Source organism: Camellia sinensis, chromosome 14, assembly GCF_055761805.1.
Source record: "Camellia sinensis isolate YWXY chromosome 14, ASM5576180v1, whole genome shotgun sequence".
Lineage (NCBI taxonomy): Eukaryota > Viridiplantae > Streptophyta > Magnoliopsida > Ericales > Theaceae > Camellia > Camellia sinensis.
Window position 1 is genome coordinate 130,050,441 of NC_138974.1, and position 22,774 is coordinate 130,073,214.

Sequence of the window (22,774 nt, forward strand, 5' to 3'; positions counted from 1 at the left end):
CACAAAAAAGGGCATAACTTTTTGCACAGGAGGAATTTTGATGCAAGGTTTGCGCCATTGGAAAGATAACTTCCGGGGCTTCAATTTGGACACCAACCGGCACTTTTTTGACCTCACCGGCCACCCATCGGCACTATGTTTATCCGACCGGCAATTTATTGTGCCGACCGGCAGGTTAAAGTAGCCGACCGGCCTTTTTTGCTAGCCGATGACCTTCCGGAGTATTCTACAGATTGAATGGATGCCAGCTGTGGCAGCTGGAATGCACAGACCCTGCTCCCCATGCAAGTGTGTGGCTGTTTTGCACCATTTGCACACCTTTTGACCCTTTTTTTTGCACCCTTTGCTCAAAGCTTCTTGAGGAAGCTTTGACCCCTTGTCTTGGCTTCCTCAAGAAGCTTGCACCTTTGCATTAGCTTCTCTTAGAAGCTTGGTCCCTTTGACCCTTTTGTATAGCTTCTTTGAGAAGCTTTATGTCATTTTCCCTGCTCTATAAAAGGAAGCCATCCTCCTCCTTTGTTTTGGTTCAGCAAAACCAGACCTAATACATACATATAACATATATATCACCCTCTCTCTCTATATCTCCCTCTCTCTCTACATTTGGGAGTGTTATAGTGATCAAACACCCTTGTTCTTGGGCCATTTCTTCATCAACTCATAGCACAAGGCATCCAACGCCCATTCCAGCAGCTTGAGGCTGTCCTCCAGAGGTTAAAAGCTCCCAAACTCAGTCCAAAGGTTGCTAAAGTTTGGTTCTACAAGGGTGAGTCTCATTTTCCCTCTTTTGTGCATTTTTTTGGCCTATACCTAAGCCATAGTTGCTTGCACTTTTGGGCTCCGACCTAAACTTCAAATCATCATATTTTGAGGTCCTATTCATGTTTGATTGAGGACCTCTTGCTGTTTGAGGATAGTAGCTTGCACTTGCTTCAATATCCTCCTTGAATGCCATAATCTTGCATAGAATTTTTGTCTTGCGTGTGATCTGTTTTAGAGCCTGATGTAAACTGAAAATAGGCTTATTTTGAGCCCCTCTTCAACATTGAAGAAGGGCTCAACACTGTTTGGGACTTCCATGTTGTACTCCCCTTTATATCCTCTTTTTGGTCCCATTTTTGTATGTCTTGGCAGCCCCTGATGTTGCTGTTTTTGGACCTTGGTCCGAACTAAAAGTGGCTTTATTTTGACCTCCTAAACATGTTTTATTAAGGGTATTTTCTTGTTTGGTGAATGTTTTGTATACCTCATGTTATAGCCACTTTTGAGCCTCATTTTGCATTGTATTTCTAGCATGTTTGCATACTGATTTCGGGGCTGCCATGAACTGTAAATGTGCATATTTTGGGCCCCTCTTCAATGTTGTTGAAGGGCCCTAACATGTTTGGGGACAGCAGCTGTGAGTTGCTTCATAATCTCATGTTTAGGGCCGTTTTTGTATGCCATTGTTGCCCTATCTTTGTTTGCTTTTTGGCCATGAGTTGTACTAGTAAAATGCTAATTTTGGGGCTTCCTTGCTACTGTCTATTCATTGCATATCCATGTTGTGCATGTTTGATATAGATATAGATATAGGCCATTTCGGGTGCCAAAGTCCATGTTTCGGGACTATTCCATGCATCGGGTGTGTTTTCGCCTCATTCCGGGGCTGTTTTCCCCCATATTTCAGTGCTGAAATCCCATTAGCATATTTGCATGTCATTTTCCATGCCATTGCATTGCATATGCCACTGCCTCGGTTTGCGTGCCCGTGTGCACGCATTTCGAGGCACTTCATTTTCATTCATCGGCCTCTTATGTGAGTGTGGCTGAGGCTCTCTCATGTTAGTATAAGTCCATGTTGCATTCTATATGCCGTTTTAGCCATTGCATTGCATATGCCATTGCCTCGGTTTGCGTGCCCGTGTGCACGCATTTCGAGGCACTTCATTTTCATATTATGGCCACTGTTTTAGGCCTATTTGGGGCTGCCTAATTCATGTTTAAGTCCATCTTCTATTTGGTTTGCATGCTTACCTTGCATGTTTGCTTGTAAGCTTTGCATGATTACATTGCATTGTTCATGTTGCATGATAGCTAACATGCTTAGGTTGCATTGCATCAACATGCATTCCTTGTCCCTTGATTTGGGTGATAGGGATTGGGAGTTTGTTTGATTGATTTGCATTGCATTTGAAATCAAAGTTGCATACTTGATTCCTTGGGCCATCATGCATGGAAATGCGTGATTGGTGGTCCGAGAATTGAGGCACATGCCCCTTTGAGTCATTACCATGATAAGGGACATGAATGGTGCATATATGCCTTGAATTGTGCTGCCATGCTTTGCTTTGCACTCTGTTGCTATCAATTGCAGGTTCTGCAGACATTCCTTGCCGACCGGCAGTATATATTGCCGACCGGCAGTAAACAAGCAGCCGATGGATTCATCTTGTGCCGGTGACTACACCGCACTGCCGGTGGCAATTCTACTCAGCCGGTGGCACTCCCCAGTGTCCAGGGATGCAACCCTGAGGTTTTGACAGCCTCCAGAGGAGCAGAGGAAAGAAAACAGAGGCAGCTTGCGCATGGCGGCGCATTTCCCAAGGCGTTTACTGCTTTTCTTAGTCTATTTTAATTTGTTAATTAAATTAGGCAATTTGTAATATTTAATTAGCTTGCGTAGTTAATTAATTTGTAATATTTATTCGGTCCCTCCGAGTGAGGGTAAATCTGTAATAAGTGTGTGTGGGTGGTGTGTATGTCTTCCAACCTCACTTCTTTCTTCCCTTTTATTTACCTGCTTATGATGGTAGATTAGGGCACATTTATTTTAGCATACCTTATGCTATGCATGCGTGCATTCATGCATTTGTTGACATGCATCAGGCTCGGTACATCACGCTAACTGCATTTGTACTTCAATTTACAAATCGAATATGTGATAATTGATCGCATTACATATGTCATGCTTAGGTTAACCGAGCCTATCTAAATTGCATCCTGTATGTGTTGCATTAGGCAATTTAACATGAACTAGGACACGCACATTTTGCTAACTAGTTTACTGTTTTGGCACGGAGTACTAGGTAAGCTTTTATGCTTTAGCATATCGCATGCGTGTGAATGTTGCCATGATAGCATGATTACCATGAGGCTAGCTGCTTATGTGATATAACTGCTTGAATGCCTGTGGATGGAGGTTGAATTACCTAAAATGGAATAACACATTAAAACTGTGAATTTTAAAGCCCACTAGATAGTGGCAAAATCATCTTCTCTAAAAGCCCACTTGAGGGTGGCAAAATCTGTATTTTAGCCTGCTTGCGAGTAGCAAACCATTTTCAAAACGAACATGAAATGTTTTGTTCCAATTTGGGCGATTTGGTCTATACTTGTTTGCTGCGCGCATAACATAGTAATTCTAGGCTAACAATTGGTTTAAGAACACATAAAGTTTTCAAAAACGGATATCACGGTTAGTAGAGGCCGGTCTTCGGACCGGGCGAAAGGGGGTGCTCATAGCTGACCTTCCCCGATCGTACCCAAGCTCCCGAGCCGAGACAACTCCGGTGATGACGGACATGTGGCCTTCGGCACCGAGTCAGGGTTTCCTAAATTCTCCCATAAAAAAAATATTTAGGTGGCGACTCTGTATCTGGCAAAGCAGTCCATGTTTGGCACTACTTTTTCAAAAATCTGTTTCTCAAAACGATTTGCCAGATTTGGACTCTTTGGTTCAGATTAAGAACCGTGACACTAATCGAGTCCGAACTGTAGCACGAGGCCCGCGGGCGCGTCTACATAGTGATCCCGGTTTTGACCCGTTATCTATTGTATTCCAGACTCGGGTTGGTATGGCTTAGAATGGTTATTCATGTCTTGTTCCCATTGTCTCCTTTTTATTTTGGTTATTGAGTTGTGGTTGTGTGTTTGGAATAGGTTGGTTGCGTGTTTTTTCCAAACCTGTGATGCCCAGATTTTGGCTCTTCTGCTCGAGCGAGCTTCACAAATTTTGCCCCTCCGCTCGAACGGCCATTCTTGCACTCGAGCGGAATTTGTCAACTCTCAATATTTCTTTTTGAAGGTTTGAAAATGCTGGAAATGTGTATTGGACGCTTGAGCGTCCAATCTCATGCTCGAGCGAGGCCCTTTTGTTTGCAAAACTTCTAGCAGTGCGTATCCTATGCTCGAGCGCCACTTTTCACACTTGAACAAAACCTTGTGTCTAACGCTCGAGTGGGCTTTCCACGCTTGAGCGGACTACGTGTATAACAGTTCGAGAAGATGACATTTTGAATCACTTTTTTTTTTTCTCTCTCTCTCTCTCTTTAAAACTTCCTAAAAACCTAGATCTACACATTCTCTCTCTAAAACTCACCTTCTCTCTTAGATTTCATCTAGATCCATTGATCTTTTCACCATAGTGCCTTTGAGAAAAAGGTAGAGCTCGTCAAGATCTTCATTTTGAACCGATTAGAAGTGGGTTTCGACGTTCTTGGGGTTCTACTCTTGCTTTGCTTGGTCTTCTCTTTGAGGTAGGGATCTTTCTACACCTTCATATGATATTTAGCTTAGTTATTTGTCTTTTGTGCAACAATGGTGTGATATGGGAATGTTTTAAACAAACCTAGGGTTTGGGCATAAAATATGAAGAGGGGTTTTGGGTGAAGGTAAAGCAAATGCTTGTGGGGTTTGAAAATGATGTTGTGTTATGTCTAGTTTGATGATTTTGGCACTTGGCTAATAATTGGGAAAAATGGTGGGGGATTTCCCTAATTAGATGAAACTATTATTTTGTACAAATAATTGGAATTGACATTGAAAATGTGAAATTGAGAGGGTATTGATGTGAATGGTGGCATTGGTTATGTATTAACTCATTTTTTTGGAAGTTTTGAATAAACTATTTGTTTGAGATTGAATGTATGTGTAGAGATAACTGTATTGGGCTATTGGTGGAGGATAGCTTTGACTGTTGTAGAAATTGCATGAGGATTAGGTGAATTGAAACTAATCTTTTGATGGTTGTCATTGAATATGACCGTGTTTATATACATTGTATATGTATGTTTGTTTAGGAGTGGAAAGAGGATGTGCTCCATATTTGATTATATGTTTAAATACATTGCATATGTATGGATGATTGTTTGGGAGATGGACTCCATTATAATTAAGTTGGCCGAAGTGTCTTGGGTGAAAGTCCTGAAATTATATATGGGTGCCTAGCCCGCGGACGAAATATCCGTAAAATGGCAATTATAGTGCTTGTATAGGTCCCGTTTGATGGCTGCCCACAGACGAAATATCCGTGAAATGGAAGTTTGAAGTGTTTATGCATATGTGTTGTGTGAATTGAAAGGCCTCAAATCGGTTGTTGAGAAATAATGAAATTGACTCATGAATTGAGAAAGACAAGTGATCGGAATATGAATTGAAAGAAAATGGATTAAGACTTGAATTTAATATCTTATGAGTATATACAATTGTGAAAAGTTTTATCACAAGCATTGTTTATGCACTTGTACTTATACCTTTGCTAAATTTCATATACCGTGTAAGATGATTTCTACTGGACTGTGGCTCACTCTATTTGGGAATAACATTTTCAGGTAATGATTGCGTGCCTCCACCAAGGCAATAGCATTGGAGCAACCTTTGGGAAGCAAGAGCTTCATTTTTTTTTTTGGTATAGCCTAGGGGTGACCATTGGTTTAATGGTTAAGACTTGGCCTAATAACCTTGAGGTTATGGGTTCAAGTCTTTGGACCACCACTTTACGCTTTATGCTAAAAGGTTAGGTGTGTACTGAATCTTTCCCCTCCCAAACGCACATTAATGTGTACTTATTGGGCGTTGTTTTTTATAGCCTAGGGCTAAATTTGTATTGAGCGAAGCTCTTTTTGTTGTAACCAAGTCAAGACTTGGAAAGGTGTAAGCTAATAGGGCATTTACTTCTATCAAACTCTTTTGTAATCATTAATTTCATGTAATGAAAGGACTATTCACTCTGATTCATATTATTATTGATATATGCATGGTATCTTGGGGGCATTACATCGGTGGTCAGTAAATGTGGGAGTTTTTGAGACAACCAAACCATTCATGTATAATGCATATTCTATTATTCTTGCATTCATGGTTTGTATTATATGCTTATGTGAAATATGGCTTGTTAGGACTAGGAAGAGAAGAAGAAGTTAGTTTGAAAAGTTGTGTCTAGACTTACTTGTTTTGTATCTTGAGTTAGCGGATGACTTTAGACTTGATTTGAGAACCATAGCATGTGCTTTAGCACTAATTGAGGAGCTTAAGGACCTTAGTCTAATGTACTTGTCCGTTTGATGCTAAATGAGTTTTGCTAATCGGGATTAGTAATAATTAAGTATGATTAATGAACCTGAATTAGGATTAATTAATGTCACGCCCCAAATTTTAATTACTCGGAAACATTACCAAAGCTTGTAATTTAGGTCCATTTTTTTTTTATAACAAATATCCATTACCCTTGAGTAATAGAAACATAATAATACATGTTCTCTCTCTCTCAATGAATATAATAATAACAATAATAAATGCCAAGCTTCTGCTGCGAAGCTACAAATAAATAATTGCAAACAAGAAGATACATTGTTCATTCCTTTCACATCTATGATGAAATTATACATAAAAGATACATGGACTCCATAATTCTTCGACTAATCAATCCAAATTTCTCTTCCTGAAAAAGAATAAAACAACGAGGGGTGAGTACTAATGCCCAGTAGGAATCTCATAGTTCTACAACAATAGCTAACACACAGATAGAAATGATCATGAATGTAGGATGATACCATATAGTAGGGTGACATTTTATAAGTTCAAAATATTATATGAAGAGTATCTTTTTCTTAAAATTTCATTTGAACCTTTAAGAAAACTCCCTATCATATATGTAGTCTCTCATCATTAGCAAGCCATAAATTCTCTTTGAAAACAAGTACACTTAAGAAAGAACATCATCTTAAATTTATTAACCCGATTCCAAATTATTTCTTATTTTATTTCCATTTTAATATTCCTCATTGCATTTCCATTTTTCCCTTATACTATTTCCAATTACTATACTCCACAACATCAAAATCCAAAGGATTAGAGTTCAAACATAACACAAGAATAACAAACCCTTTTTAATTCAATTTCTCGATTATTTACAAAACAAACTCACAATCTTCCCTTATAGTCACAAGCAATCCATTGAGTCCGTCATCACCAATCCTTAATCCAATTGCCATTTCATTTTCCCTCATTTCAATTAATTTTCATATCAAATACCAGATCCAATAACAAGTCATCTCCATGAGTCACACGCTTTACCGGTCACAAGTCGAAAGGAATACGGAACCTCACGCTTTACCGGTCACAAGCCGAAAGGAACGCGGAACCTCACGCTCTACCGATCACAAGCCGGAAGGAATGCGGAATCTCACGCTTTGCCGGCTCAAAATACGGCGAGAAATGGATCCCAAGGTAACATCATAATCCATCATTACAATTAGTGGGCAATGCCAACACATCTTTCATTGTTTCCGTAACACAATAGTTCAATACACATCCACCATATATTAAAATTCCATTTACATAACAAGTATAAATATGTTCCACGACCTTCTTCATTATCCATCAAATCATTCATTGTTTCGTAACAAAAATATAACAACACATCCATAGCGGCATAAAGATTCATCTTTAAAGTGTTCACAATTCTTGGGTTCAAACTATTTCGATACTTTTCCATATTATTGTCAAGTCTTCAAATTCAATTTTTACAACACATTGATTATTAATTACTACCCAAGGTTATAAATTAAATCTCCAACATTTAATTTCTTTGATATAACTCCTTCATATAACACCGTCATATTTTACAATCTCATATTTATCATTGTTCACACTCATCTTAACCCAACATAGACTTAATTTCATAAATTTAATGTCAATTGAAGTATTCTTCATTTTCCAAGATAAGACTTCATAACTAGAGTTAAACATAAATTTGGGCTTTTAGTTTTGAGGTATAAAATCACTTTCTAACTACACAAGAAAATTCTTAAATCTTCTCTTCATCATCTGATCACAAATTCCGTATCATCCATATCATTAACAATTTCTTCTCCCAAATTTTGTTTCATATTATCACATGATTTATAAGGTCCACAACAAGAGTTCAATCGCAAATTTTATATAATTTCCAAACACTTTCAAAATTCAATTAAACTTATATATGTGCAATTCAATACCTCAATTTCATGATTCTACTTCCATCTTAGGCAAAACCATCAATCATCTACATGTACCAAGCTAGGGTTTTTAAAGAAATTAAAGCTTTTCACCCAAACACTTTTTATTCCAACTCTTCTATTAATTATACATCCAATTTCATAAGCCCATAATCATAATCCAAAAATTAAACCTCAACATTTCAAACCCTAAACCCTCAATCTCGTGATTTATCATAGTATGCTTACAAATATAAATTTTGTATTTATATAAGAAAATACCACAAATCTATCTATAAATGAGAGTATTTAAGGAGAACTAGAACCCCTATCTCAAGGATCAAGCAAGACAGCAAAGCTTCAAGAAGAATCCTTCGCAAATCCAAAAATCTAATCGGTTGAAAATGTTGAGCTTCATGTATTCTTCACTTTTTGGTAAGAGATCTTGGCCAAATCTTTGAGAAATGGAAGCTATTTGGGTCAAGAAATCAAGGGTTTTTGGACCTAGGGTGAGAGGAAGGAAGAGGGAAAAGGAAAGTGCAAAGAATGATCTAGAAAATCACTTGTTGAATTCGCGCAGTCCGTTCGAGCGCCACTTTCTGTGCTCGAGCGTACTTGCTTCCAGCACAGATACCAAAACTTTAAACGGGGATAACTCTCTCACACGGACTCCATTTTAGGTCATTCTTGTGTTCAAATCAAAGCCCCAGAAACAAGCTTTCCAATGGTTTTATCCTCATACCCAAATTCAAAGTGTGGAAAAACAAAAGGGTAAAAGAGTGACTGCTATTCGTAGGAAGATTATTCGAATTAAAGTTTTTGGTCCAATCTTACTTTACCATCATGTTACCACTTCGATCAATGACCCAAAATAAAACGAGGGGACTCCAAACACAATAATAAAAATTTCAAGAGCAATCCCACTAGTCCCAAAAATTCAGACTCAACTAGGCAGACTGCTCGAGCGTCCAATCTTGCGCTCGAGCAAACAGACTAACAAAGCCGACTGCTCGAGCGACCACTCCTGTGCTCGAGTGGAAATTCACAACTCTCAGAATCTCAGACAGACTGTAAAAGTACTAGAAGCCTCACAAGTCCGCTCGAGAGTCAACTCTTACGCTCGAGCGGAGGAAAAAATTTTTGGAGTGTTACAATTAAGTTGAGAGAGATTACCATTTCACCTTGTTTAATTAGTCTTAACATGGATTAGATTAAGTTAAACCAATCCTTTTGTCCTACACATATTTTTGTCTTACCTTGAGTCAACAAAACTAAATGATGTAGAGGAAAAATTTTGTAGAAAGAAGAGAACTAGAAGAAACTAGAGAAGAGGAGAAAAAGAGAGAAAGAGAAGAGAAAAGAAAAACCTAAGAGAAACTACCTCAAATTCATCCAACGAGGTGTTCTAAGGTGAGATTTCTTTCCAAATTCTTGTAGTAAACCCTCCTAGCATCCAACATCAAGAAAAAGTTAGAATCTAAAAGTTAAAAATTAAGAAAAAGGAGGAAGGTTTGCTTAAGTTGAAGAACTAGATAAGAAACTTGAAATTTCATCATTTTGAAGTAGTTTTCGATGTTCTTGATGTATCTAAAGCTCTATCTCCATATGTTCTTTTAATTTTCAAGAGTTTTGCATATTTGATTCATGTTTTGGAGGAAAGAAATGAAAGGTTTTGGAAAAGGAGTTAATTCTTGAAATTCTTGACAAATCTTGAAATTTGATCTTTGATTCTTGAAACCAAGCCAAGTTTTGATGTTTTTGATTTGGAAAACAGCCCTATTTTCATGTTTGTCATCACATTTACATGTTTCAGCTTGATTTTTGCTTGAGCCCTAGCCTTAGAATTAAGGAAAAAAAACACTTGGAACTTGATGAATTTTCGAATAGATAGAATTTGCCCAAAACCGCGCGTGCGGCTGAAAGCTCCACATGTGCGACTAACTCTCCCAAAACACAATTCCGATTCTGAAAAAAGGGTACGTGCAGGCCGCACGTGCCCTACCTATCCCGCACGTGCAGTTTGAGCCCTGCACTTTGTTTCATGCACATGTTTGTTTCATTCTCTCTCACATAGAACATTCCTTGTATGTATTTGAACCTTAATTGAGAATTGAATTAGGTTCAAAATAACGCTTAACACTTGAAAGAAGTTTAGGAAAACATTAAACTAAGTTAAGTACACGATTTATTATGTTCACGCAAGTTAAGCTAGATGCCTTAATATCTTGTTATTGCTTTGTGTAGGTCAAGCGTTGGACAAAGAGAACCCCCTTGTTTAAAAAGCCATTTGTGAGTAGTAATTGGGTAACACTATGTTGATAAATTGTGTTTTCAATGCAAAACCTGATTATGTTTACAAAGCTAATTTGTGATTTGCTATGAATGAATATCCTATACTCTTTTATCATGTATTTAGATGGCATTTTTAGATCATGTCCCAATATTGGGGGAATAACCAATCATGTTATGTTGGCCAAACTCATCTTGTTTCGTTTAGCTGGTACCCGGGTTGCTTAAGAACCTTGTAATCCTTAAAATGTCCATCATTATATAATGTTTACAAGTCTGGTTATGCTTTGTCTTGCACAAGTTAAAGATATGTTCAAAGTAGTGTTTTGATGTTATGTTTATAAAGCTCATTGATGTTCATTCATATACTGCCTTATTTTATACTATTCACTAGGTTTTAGCTCACCCCTCTCCCCTATACGTATGTCGGTGATGGTGAAAATCAGGTTCAAGAAGAGAGGTCAAGGTAGAAATTTTTTTCTTTTGTTTTTGCACTTTTGGGAGCGGCAGTCTAGTGATGATAGCTTTGTATATATATGATTTGGTTTTTATTAAGAGTATATTTGTAAATGTTGTACTTTTCTTTTTGTGTTGTTTGGACTTATAAATGTTAAATAAAATGAAAAACTTGCTTGTTTGGTTTCGTATGACTTGTGCACATGCTCTGAATGGACTCTTGGTAATTAATGGACGAATACTTCCACATAAGCCCCAATGTTTTTAGTCCAGTCATGTCTTGTCTTGTCTTGTCTTGTCTTGTCTTTTTAGACCTTCGATAGTCAAACATTACTGGCCGGTCACAACTACTATCCTGTTTGGGGCGGGTTAGGGTCGTGACAATTTTGAGAAACATATTGTGGATTTAGTACAAAAAGCTTTTCAAACGAGAGTCCTAGTGTTGAATTTGAACATTGGTTGCATGTGCACATCGAGCGTTGCATTTTAAATAAAGTTATCAAATCCTGTTCAGGACATGTGCATTGCATTGCTTGATCATGATCATTAAAAATATTTATATATTGTGTTAAGATTACTCTTACTAAGCGTCATTGCTCACTCCATTTATGGACTATATTAAATCTCAGGTTCTGATGATATGCCTTGACCCAGCTAAAGAAATTGTGGAGATCTTACTAGGGCACGTAAACTCTTTTTTGGTGTTTACGTGCCTACAAGTATTGAGCTTACCTGTCTGGGATAGGATTATATTTTTGTTGTAATCAAGGCATTATCCATGAAAGATGTAAGCCCTTATGGTACTTCTGATGCATTCTTTTTCGTTTTTATTTTACATATATTGTAATCTAATGTATGTAATCTTATGATCAATTTATGAGAAGAGACATATTTTGTTTTACAAGAATGTTGTAATTTATTTTCTTTGTTCACACTTATATTATGAAATTGGATAATAATTATGGATTGGTAATTATAAAATGGATGTGAATTTTCTGAGCATTATAAGTGCTTCAATTGCAATATAATAAAATCCGTTACTAACTACGAAATCTTTTTTTTAAACAATTGACACTCGCAATTGACTGGCCTTATTCAAAACTGTCCATTTTTTGTATTGACGGGTTGATTTAAATGGTTTTTTGGTATTTGAACAACCCTACCATTAGGTGCCACTAGATTAGACAAACTTAAAAAGTACAAAGGAAAAAAAAAAATCACTAAAGTTTTTTTTTTTTTTTTTTAAACGTTTTTGCTAATAATAACCTGTCAATAAGAAATGCATAATGTGAAAAGATTCATAATTTCAAAACACTCTTCACATGACACTTTCACACATTTCAATATACTTTATACATTTTTTTACAATTTTTTTCAATATTAACGCCATCCCTTAGGCTGCTTTTAGCAATTTCAAAATAATAATAATAATAATAATAATAATAATAATAATAATAATAAATTTTGATCTTTTGTTGTTGATATTTTTGGGAAAAAATTTACTTCAGATCCTTTTAAACTAGACAGATCAAGAAAATAAAAAAATAACACAAAATTAAATGTTTCAAAAAGATTGAGTTTTTCTTTCAAGTTCAAATCTGAACTTAACCTTCATGTTCGGGCTCATGGGGTCCACCATGGTTTCCATTTTGTAAGATTCTAGATATATATGATTAATGGGTCAATCCGATAATTTTAACCTTTTTATTTGTTGTATTTATTTCTAAAAAAATGACGACAAACATGTTTTTAAGAATAAATCATATACTTTTTGGTAGACAAATATGATTAAATGAAAATTTAGGAGGATTAATCTAATATTTTTCACGAGTGATATACATAAAGGGTTGATCCAATAGTTGTAACATTTCATTTTATTGCACTTGTCTCGGAAAAAATGGGCTGTAGGCATGTTTTTAAACAGATCATCTATTTTTTAGATACAAACGTGATCAAATGAAAATTTTATAATTATTGAAGCGATTTAATTTTTTCATAAGTGATATACATGGAGGGCCCTACAAAAAATGAACGATTCAAATCATCAAAATGGAACCCATGATGGACTCCACAAACTTGAACATACAACCAAGTTGAGATTTATGTGACATCCCAAAATTTTGGAACGTCAAGGGAATTTAAATAAAAAATAAGACTTACTAAATAAAAATTTATCATCTTATTTGAAAATCTCAACTCTAATACATAACTATAAGTTCAAACAACACTAAAATAAAAAATAAAAATATCTAGATACAACACCAACTGAAAGCATAAAGTACTTAATAGCTAAAACACTAAGTGATAAAATTTATTTGGCTCTAGTCATGGTTTCAAGTCAACCAAGTTCCACAGTATCGTTAACCTCGTTTTTAGCTTCCATTTCTTCATTATCAAAACTTGGCATAAAACGCCATAAACTGCAAAGTCCAGAAAGACAACATAGCAAACATATCTTTCTTCTTAAGGAAAAATAATAAGATTATAAGCATGATATTCACAACATTACAATATAAATGCAAGTATAATTACACACAAATTTATTAAAATTATTGGTGTAATTTACCAAGTTATACTCAAAATCTCACCATAGAGGTTATCAACTTCTAAGCCATAGCCACGAATGATTTGAAACCCTCCTTGGTAAATGTAATGCCCCAAAATAATAATAGATACACTCATAACTCTCAATAGATACCCTTGTAATACTCAATAGACATACGGAAGCTCATAAGATTCAATCATTCATTAAAGGCATATTACTGGAACATTCTCTCTTTCATTAATTCCTTTAATGTAGTATGAAGATGAGGTCACATGCATTGATACATTCATTAACTCCAAGCTATGAATCTATAGCATGTGATGGAGATATATATATATATATATATATAGAACAAAGAGAAAAGAGAAGTTCATGCCTTAATGGCTACATATTTCCAAGATGATACTTGGTTATAGTAAAAGTGGGTCAAGCCTAATACAATTAAAAGCCCTAGGCTTGTACAACAGATATTTACAATACAATAAATGAGCTTTCAACTCCAACATCTTCCCAAGCTAATTCCTTGGCAGAGGCATTTCATCATTACCTAAAAGTTATTTTCCACATAAGGTGAGCTAAAACCCAATAGAGATTAATTTAATATACTGTATGTTGCTTAACAAGGTCATATAGTGAATGCACATAAATGTCATTTACCAAAACGATGCATTTTTCTTCTCAAACAATACAATGCCAAGTTTATAATCTAATTCATAAACCATTATTTTTAGAATAGAAAACATGGCAGTGGATACACACACTGGGAATCTCTAGGTACGTGTCTGCCAGTAGGCTATACAAGCACTACCAAAACTATTTTACTGGTACTAACTGGAAGGATCAACACCTAACCGCGCGGGTTTCTAGACTTTCACCATGGATACGTAGGCCATCATAATATAAACCGCAACCACACCCCCTAATTAGATTCTCCAAGGTATTCACCAATTTTTCTCAAAAATAATACATTTTCAATGTATAAACATGAAACAATGTTCAATGAGGGATGCATGAGTGAATGGTTTTAGTTAGCCTAGTCCTTATGCAATTTCTACAACAATCAAAGATCCTCCACCGATAGCTCAAAACAGATATCTCTATACAAAAGATAAATTCAAGAGATAGATATAAATATAAAGTTTCAATACTTAGAGTAACAATACATGTTCAACTCCACTTCCAACCCAACAGATATTATTACCATATCACTTTAAATCTCAACAATTCCCTTATCATTTATTCAAATCATGAATGCCCAAAGATTTCCAAGTACCCCTAAACAAATATTCTTTTCAACATTTCACATTTCAAAAGCAACTTCCCAAATTTTCAATACCAAACCATTCCAATATCATTTCCAAGAAAAACCTCTACTTTATAATCCCATATCCAAACCCAAATCAAACTAAATCCACCCCAAATAACCCAAAACACTATTATACTCAAGAGCACATAACTAGGTTAAAAAAACATGCAAAGATATTAAAGAAGTCCCTACCTCAAAGAATAAAGAGAGAGGAAGATCAATCCCAAAATCGACGACGATAAAAATTTGAACTTTTTAGATTGAAACAATCACCTCCCCGTGCTCTAGCTTTTATCCCAAAGCACGTATACCATGAGACTCATGGATTAGAGTGTAGAGGAAGATTTGTGCAAGAACTAGAGATAAAAAAGAGAAAATGGGTCTGGACAAAATTTTGAGAGAGTGAGAAAGCAGAAAAGTGCGAAAAAATATCTTTTCCCCACAGCTTTATATGCATAGATCGCTCAAGCGATCAAAACAATGCTCGAGTGTTAGACACAACAAACTGCTTGAGCAATGAAAACATGGCTCGAGTGAAAAAACCAAACTCCTAGAAAATTTCCCCAGCAGAACAGATCGCTCAAGCGAGATAATCACCGCTCGAGCTAAGAATAAACCCCTCTCGGAAGTTCAAACCTACAAAAGACCGCTCAAGTGAATAAAAGACCGCTAGAGCGAAGAACGCCCCACTTCCAGAAGTTCAGATTGCGAACATATTCTGAGAGAAACGAAAGACTGTTCGAGCGAAGAAAAGACCACTTGAGCAAACCCAAGAATAAGCAGACAAATTTTTTTCTTGAAATACTAAATCCTAACTTGTTTGAAACATAACCGAACACTCCAAACAACCACTCCCAATCAATAACAAGACTATAAGAAGTATGAACAACAATAATATATACTAGACTCCAAATCAAAGAGTATAAAAAAGGTCGGATCTTAACCCAGGCCGCTATAGTAAAATTATATAATTAGTATCAATTGTAACTATTAGAGATGCCCACTACCAGGATTACATACTCAAGTAGTGACATTTGTGGTTTGCCCCCAAGGGAACGGTCTGCCATGGATATCTTCCATGTTGTACCACCCGTACATCCAACTTCATACAATTTGTTGATCATTTTAATTAATTTTTATAATAATCACTACTAATTATAAACTTGGGTCACCAGCGATGTTATATCTTCTTATTACGATTGATAAAGGAGAAATATTAACACATATTTTCTAGAACAATTAATAAAATTTACTTATTATCATAAACAATTAATTCAAGTCATAATGTGACATAATAATGTAAATAATTATATGACATAATAATTTGAATAACAACTACGAATGGTCACTGGTCAAATTTGAGGCGGGTTTATAGAAATCCACCCTCGCCCTGTATCATATCAGGAGTGAGGCAAATCGGGGAGGGGGGTGGCGGAAGCAAGGCAAGTGCAGGACGGAAGACAGGTTAATTTTGTAAGTTGAAAAATGAAAATATTAATAAAAATTATAGATAATATAGTATAATATGAAAAATAATTTATATTTAATGAGAATTATATTATATAAGATAGAAAATAAATGAATAAAAATTAATATTAAGTATAATATTTTAGTATTTTAACTTTAGGGAGACTTATTTATAAGTCCTTTTTCAGACACTTACGGTAAGCTAAGTCCTGTGTAATTTCTTATAGAGTCTCAAGTCCTATTTAGATAGGAATATATTCCACAAGATCCTACATAAACGTAACGTGACGTGATACTTACATAAACGTAACGCAACGTGACACCTACATAAGCATAACGTAACGTGACACCTATATAAACGTACCGTAACGTGACACCTACATAAAGATAACGTAACGTGTCATGTTACGTTACGTTTATATAGATATGATTTATGGTAACATTCAATTTCCTATATATGGTTTTACTATTATTTATGATATTAACAACTAATATTAAGGGTAAATGTGTCAACAAACTTCTCACAGGACTTATGGGAACATAAGTTTTTTAGTAAGATCATATGTAGCATAAGTCTCCCTAATAGGACTTATAAATAATTTTTCCTTAATTTTATTATAATAAAAAATAAATAAATTATATATATTATTGTGGACACGCCCTCGTGGGTTTTATGCTACCACAGTTCGGACTCAAATGTCACGGTTCTTAATCTGATCTCGCAATGTGCAATGCAAGACTGATAAATCACCAAAGAGTCCAAATCAAGCAAATCGTTTTGGAAAACAGATTTTTAAGAAAGAAGTGCCAAACAGTGACTGCTTTGCCAGATACATAGTCACCACCTAAATATTTTATTTTGAGAAAATTTAGGAAACCCTGACTCATGCCTAAGGCCACGTGTTCGTCATCACCAAAGTTGCCTCGGCTCTGGAACTTGGGTACGATTGGGGAAGGTCATCTATGAGCACCCCCGCTCGCCCGATCCGAAGATCGACCTGTACTAAGCATGATATCGAGTTTTGAAAACATATGTGTTCTTATTCCAGTTAATTAGCTAGAATTTACTATGTGATGCGCACAACACACAAGTATAGACTAGATCGCCTAATTTGAAACAAAACATCGCATATTCGTTGTTTGAAAAACGGTTTGAAGTTTGCTACTCGTAAGTAGGCTAAATCACGGATTTCGATGAATTATTCCAATTCAAGCAATCCAACCTTCACCCACAGGCATTCAGGCAGTTATATCACATAAGCAATTAGCCTCATGGTAAGTATGCTTTCATGTTAACACTCACATACATGCAAGATGCTAAAGCATAAACACTCACGGTGTACTCCGAGCCAAAACAATGAACATGTTAGTAATCAAATGTATGATCCAAGTCCATGTTAAAATGGCTAATGCATCGCATGCAAAATGCAACTAGAATAGGCTCGGCTAATCTAAGGATGGCAAGTGAAATGCAACAACTTGATACACGTATTCAAGTTGGAATTGAAATAGTATGCAGTTAGCATGATGCGCCGAGCCTGGTGCATGCAATACAGATGAATGAATGTAAACATGCATAGCATAAGGTATGCTAAATCAAATATGCCCTAAAACTAACCATCATAAGCGGTTGAATAAAAGGGAGAAAGAAGTGGGGGTTGGAAGACATGCATCACACACGCGCACGCTTCTTACACAATTGCGCCCTCTCGAGGGAGGGCCCGAATAAATAATACAAATCAACTAACTAATCAACTAACAAGCTAATTAATTAATTACACAAACAAATCGAAATAAATAACCAGTCTAAGTTATTAAAACGCTGAAATGGCCTCGAGGCGAGGGATGCATGCATGCTTGTACGGCTTCGCTCGGAAACCCATCGCCATACTCATGCTGCCTCTGTTTACACTGTTCTGCACCTTTGAACACTGCGCAAGTCTCAAAGTTGCTTCTAAACTACTCCCTGAGGGTTGTGGGAGGTCACAAACCAAGAGGTGAGGCCACCGGCCATGAGGAACTGGTCATCGACCAATTATGGTAATCACGGCTAACAATTAATGGCCGGCCAGCACTGAAGATGGTCGACCGGCCATCTCTTCCTGCAAAATCCTGTTTTGCTGCAGCAGATGACAGACAGAACATGGCAATGCATTTCCAAAGCAATGTTTGTACCACCACCCTCCTTATCATGTTTGAGACTCAAAGGAGTATGGTTCTCGACCCTCGGGCCACCAATCGCGCATCTCGATGCATGATGGCCAAAGGAGCCAAGTGTACAAGTCAATATGGAATGAAATGCACACAAAACGAATGAGGGACCCCCAACCTCTATCATGGTTTATCAAGGGGCAAGGAATGCATGCTCGATGCTATGCAACCTAGACATGTAAGCAAGCTAATGCAACATGAACATGCAAACAAACAATGTTGCACAAGGCAATTAGCATATAACAATATGCAAAGATAAGCATGCAAACAAGCATGTGACTTCATTCAATCATGTAACAACATGTGAGGCAAACATGTAACAACATGTTAAGCAACGTAAAACCAAAAGCATGCATGCCAAATGCACTATCGCTTAAGCATGCAACAACATATTAATAGGCCAAGTATGCAACAACATGCAAGGCAAGCATGTAACAACATGCGGGAATGGTCTTACACCAAGATGGACAGCTCTCTAATAGGTCCAAAACAGTGGCCAAAATGCTAAGGGATAAGGGACAAAACCACATACAAACATGCATGTTAATGGCCCATCACTTTAAGCACAAAAGGGCAACCTTTAAGTACATTTAAAAGGAATGAAAAGCATGCAAATGTGACAACATTACATGCTCTGAAATGAAGCTAGGAGTGATGCCAAATCACATAAACAAGTCAAGCATGGCATGCTCAAGATTGAAGCCTAAGACTAGTCGAGGGACTTGAACCAAAACTATACAAAACAAAGAGCATATGGAAAGTATGACCCCAAATAGTCCTAAATCATGCTAAAGTGAACCTAAAACATGCGATGACCAAAGCCAAAACAAGCTAAAACAAAGGGACAAAATCATGAGGCATGCAAGGCCATCAAAGAGGTGTTACACTACAACTAATACAACCAAATATGGCATGATTTAAGCAACCCAAAACAGAGTTATGATATGTCAAAATGAGCCCAAAAACCCACTTAGACGGCATCCCAATGACCTAAGCATGATGGCATACACAATGACACATCATGAGGCATAAAATACAAACTCTTTAAGACATTAAAGGAGTGATAAGTGTAAGTTTATAAGCATGAAATATGGACTGAAATAACATTCTAAGTGATGCCAAACCACTGAAATGATCCACATAAAGCATGCTAGCAACTTGGACACTCAAAGCTAACAAGCTAGATCGCATGGTGGCTATACAAAACAATGCAAGCATAACCAAAACAATGAAAAACAAAGCTCAAGCATGCTACAACAAGGCTAAAAACTTCATGGAGTTGAGCCAAAATCATGCTAAAAATACATGTTACAACATAATGCATGTTAAGGCCAAATCATGGGATTATAAGACAAGTGTATGAAACATATATGGCATGTCTAAACCAACTTAAAACAGAGGTGTATCATGGCAAAACAAAGCCTAATACATGCTAACATGGAGCTAAAACAAACTAAACACACATGCTACCACATAAGCCATTTATGCAAGCATTAAAGACAACAAGGAGAGGGGATGACCCTCTTCTTTTTAGGACCTCAAAACCACCTCTCCACCACTAAAAATCGTCTGGATTTCAGTGGTAGAGAAGTCATGCAAAGACCAAAGCAATGGCCAAAAGGTATGGCCTAAAACAAGGCCTAACAAGGCCTTGGAGGGGGGAGACAATCCCAAACCTCAAAGTGACCTTAAACAAAGTTCTAAAACACACAAAATCAGAACTTTTATCAGTTATAGTCGAAGCTTAAAACAATAAGCAAGATAGGTTAAAAGCTTGTGCAAAAATGGGGAATAAAGAAGGTAGGTTCTCACCTTTGAAGAACCTCTTCAAGAACACCACTCCAGTACCTTTCTCTTATCAAAATCAACTCAAGAACCCTAACAATAACCCTCTAATGCCTCAACAACCCAAGGATGGTGTAATGCTAAGTGTTCAAGTGCAAAAGTAAGACAAAAACTTACTTTAAGGCACAAAATAGGATCAAACAAGGGAGTATAGATACAAAACTATATCTCACTCTCTAACCCTAATTTTTCTGAAAACCTGAAGGAGGGAGGAGAAGCTCCCTCTTTATAAAGGTTCAAATGCCAAGCTTCCTAAGCAAGCTAAGCAAGAGGCAAATCCCTCCATACACGTGTATGGAGGGGGTGTAATGTGGATGCCAGCTGTCACAACTGGCATAAAATATCTGCCAAAAGCAGATGGAAAGGGGTCGGCTGGAAAATATGGCCAATTGACCAACAAAAATGGCCGGCCGACCAAAAAAATTGCAGACTGACCAAAATATTTGGCCGGTAGCAAGAAAATAGGGCTGGTGGCCTCAAGCCAAGGCCAGTGAGGTGTGGGGATGGCCAACAAGCCATTCTCTGCCCTCAGAAGCAAAAACACAAGTGTTTGGTGCACAACCAAGCACAAAACAAACAAGTCGAGAGGTCTTGAGGCAAAGTGCGCGACCGAAACCTCCGAGAACTCAAGACGAACACGAACATGGATGATCATCGAGTGTTCAAACGATGGCATCCAAGTCTTGAGGATGGTCAAAAATGAGGTGTTTACAATTATATATAAAATTATATTTAATAAATATAATTGGGGCGGGATTTGGGTCGAACAGAGCAGGGGAAGCAAAACCCGTCCCTGTCATAATTCTTAATCGGGGCAGGAAAATTAGGGTGGAGCGAGGCAATGGATACAAGTGAGGAGCAAGGCAAAGGAAAATGACCATCCCTAGTAAAAATATCATACATACATAAACTACTATAGTACAAGATTAAGATAAATATACTAGCACAACACTTAGTAAAAAAAATTTAAATTTTTTTTTCATAAATAGTTGAAGTTGCAATCTTGGCTTTTTCTATTTTATTTTCCAGAATTTCAGAATTAGGTTTACATAAATAAAATTACAATTAAATTATTTAGACAACTCTAAAATTCATGATATTTTAACAATGTTCAATAAATATGTTGTGGTCACTCTACAAAAAGAATTCACAGAACATAAATCATAAACAATTCTACAAAATTGCAAGAAGACATAAAACACAGTTTTGGCTTAAAATAATTCCACATTGAAATCTACAAGTCAAAATCATAATCTAAAAATTGAGGATGAAACTAGATTTCTCAAAAAATTGCCTAGGGAAAGCACAATTCGTCCTGCTCCCAAGATCCAATGATTACCAAAGAGAAGCACAATTCGTCTTGCCCATGTGATCCATGAAGCTTGGACTCCATCTCAGTCCGATAGCATACTTGACCAAAGTATGATTTCCAGCCAAGTCCGGTGGCGTATCTAACCAAAGTAATGGTCTCTAGCTAAGTCCGGTATAAAAAATTCATGCTCGTGATAATTATAGATTGATGTATTTATATTGCTCGAAATTGAATTTTGTTGTTTCCCACAAACGGCGCTAATTATAAGGACATAGAAAATTTGGTACTTGATGAAGAAATTCAACGAATAAGATAATCAAAACCACCACGTGATCGCCATTTACAAGAGAAAACACCCCCGACAGTTAAACGACTAGGGTCCTCCGACGCCCAAGTTAGTCCTTCAATATTATAAAAATATTTAATGGACAAATTGCATTTATCAAAACAACGTACCTCAACCCATGAGGGTATAGTCTATTTATAATAATTCAGTGTCTTCCCTGCCATGTAATCTAAGTGCTCCAAAAGTCTTTTCTCAAACAATCTCCAGCTGTTTAAGACTTCTATATCAATAAAATCATATCTCTTAATGAGTTTTTCACAATATAAATCACTAATGTAGTGTTTGATTAGGATTTGACAACTGTCATACACGTGATAATCTATAACTGTGCCACGTAATAGTGTCAGGACTCACATAGTTCTTGTGGTGATTTTTATTCCCTCTCAACAAGAATTTTAAGATTAACAAGTGATTAGGTTCATGATTTGACAAAGAAAGAGAGATGAGAACGACCACAAGATATTTATAAAAAAAAAAAAAAAAAAAAAAGAAGTCACTAAAACAAATAGGGAAAATTAGTCTAAGATCTCTCTCATATTTTTAGTAATGGAAGAGATCTACGATATTATTTTATGACGTCTAAAGTCCCTCAACCCCACACCCATATATCATAGAGAAATTTGACTCTCTCTCTCTCTCTCTCTCTCTCTCTCTCTCTCTCTCTTTGCGATCTTCATTCTAAGGTGAGTTCATTTCTCTCTATCTCTCTCCAAACCAAACCCCCTCTCTCTCTCTCTCTGCTCTTTTCTCCTCTCTCGGT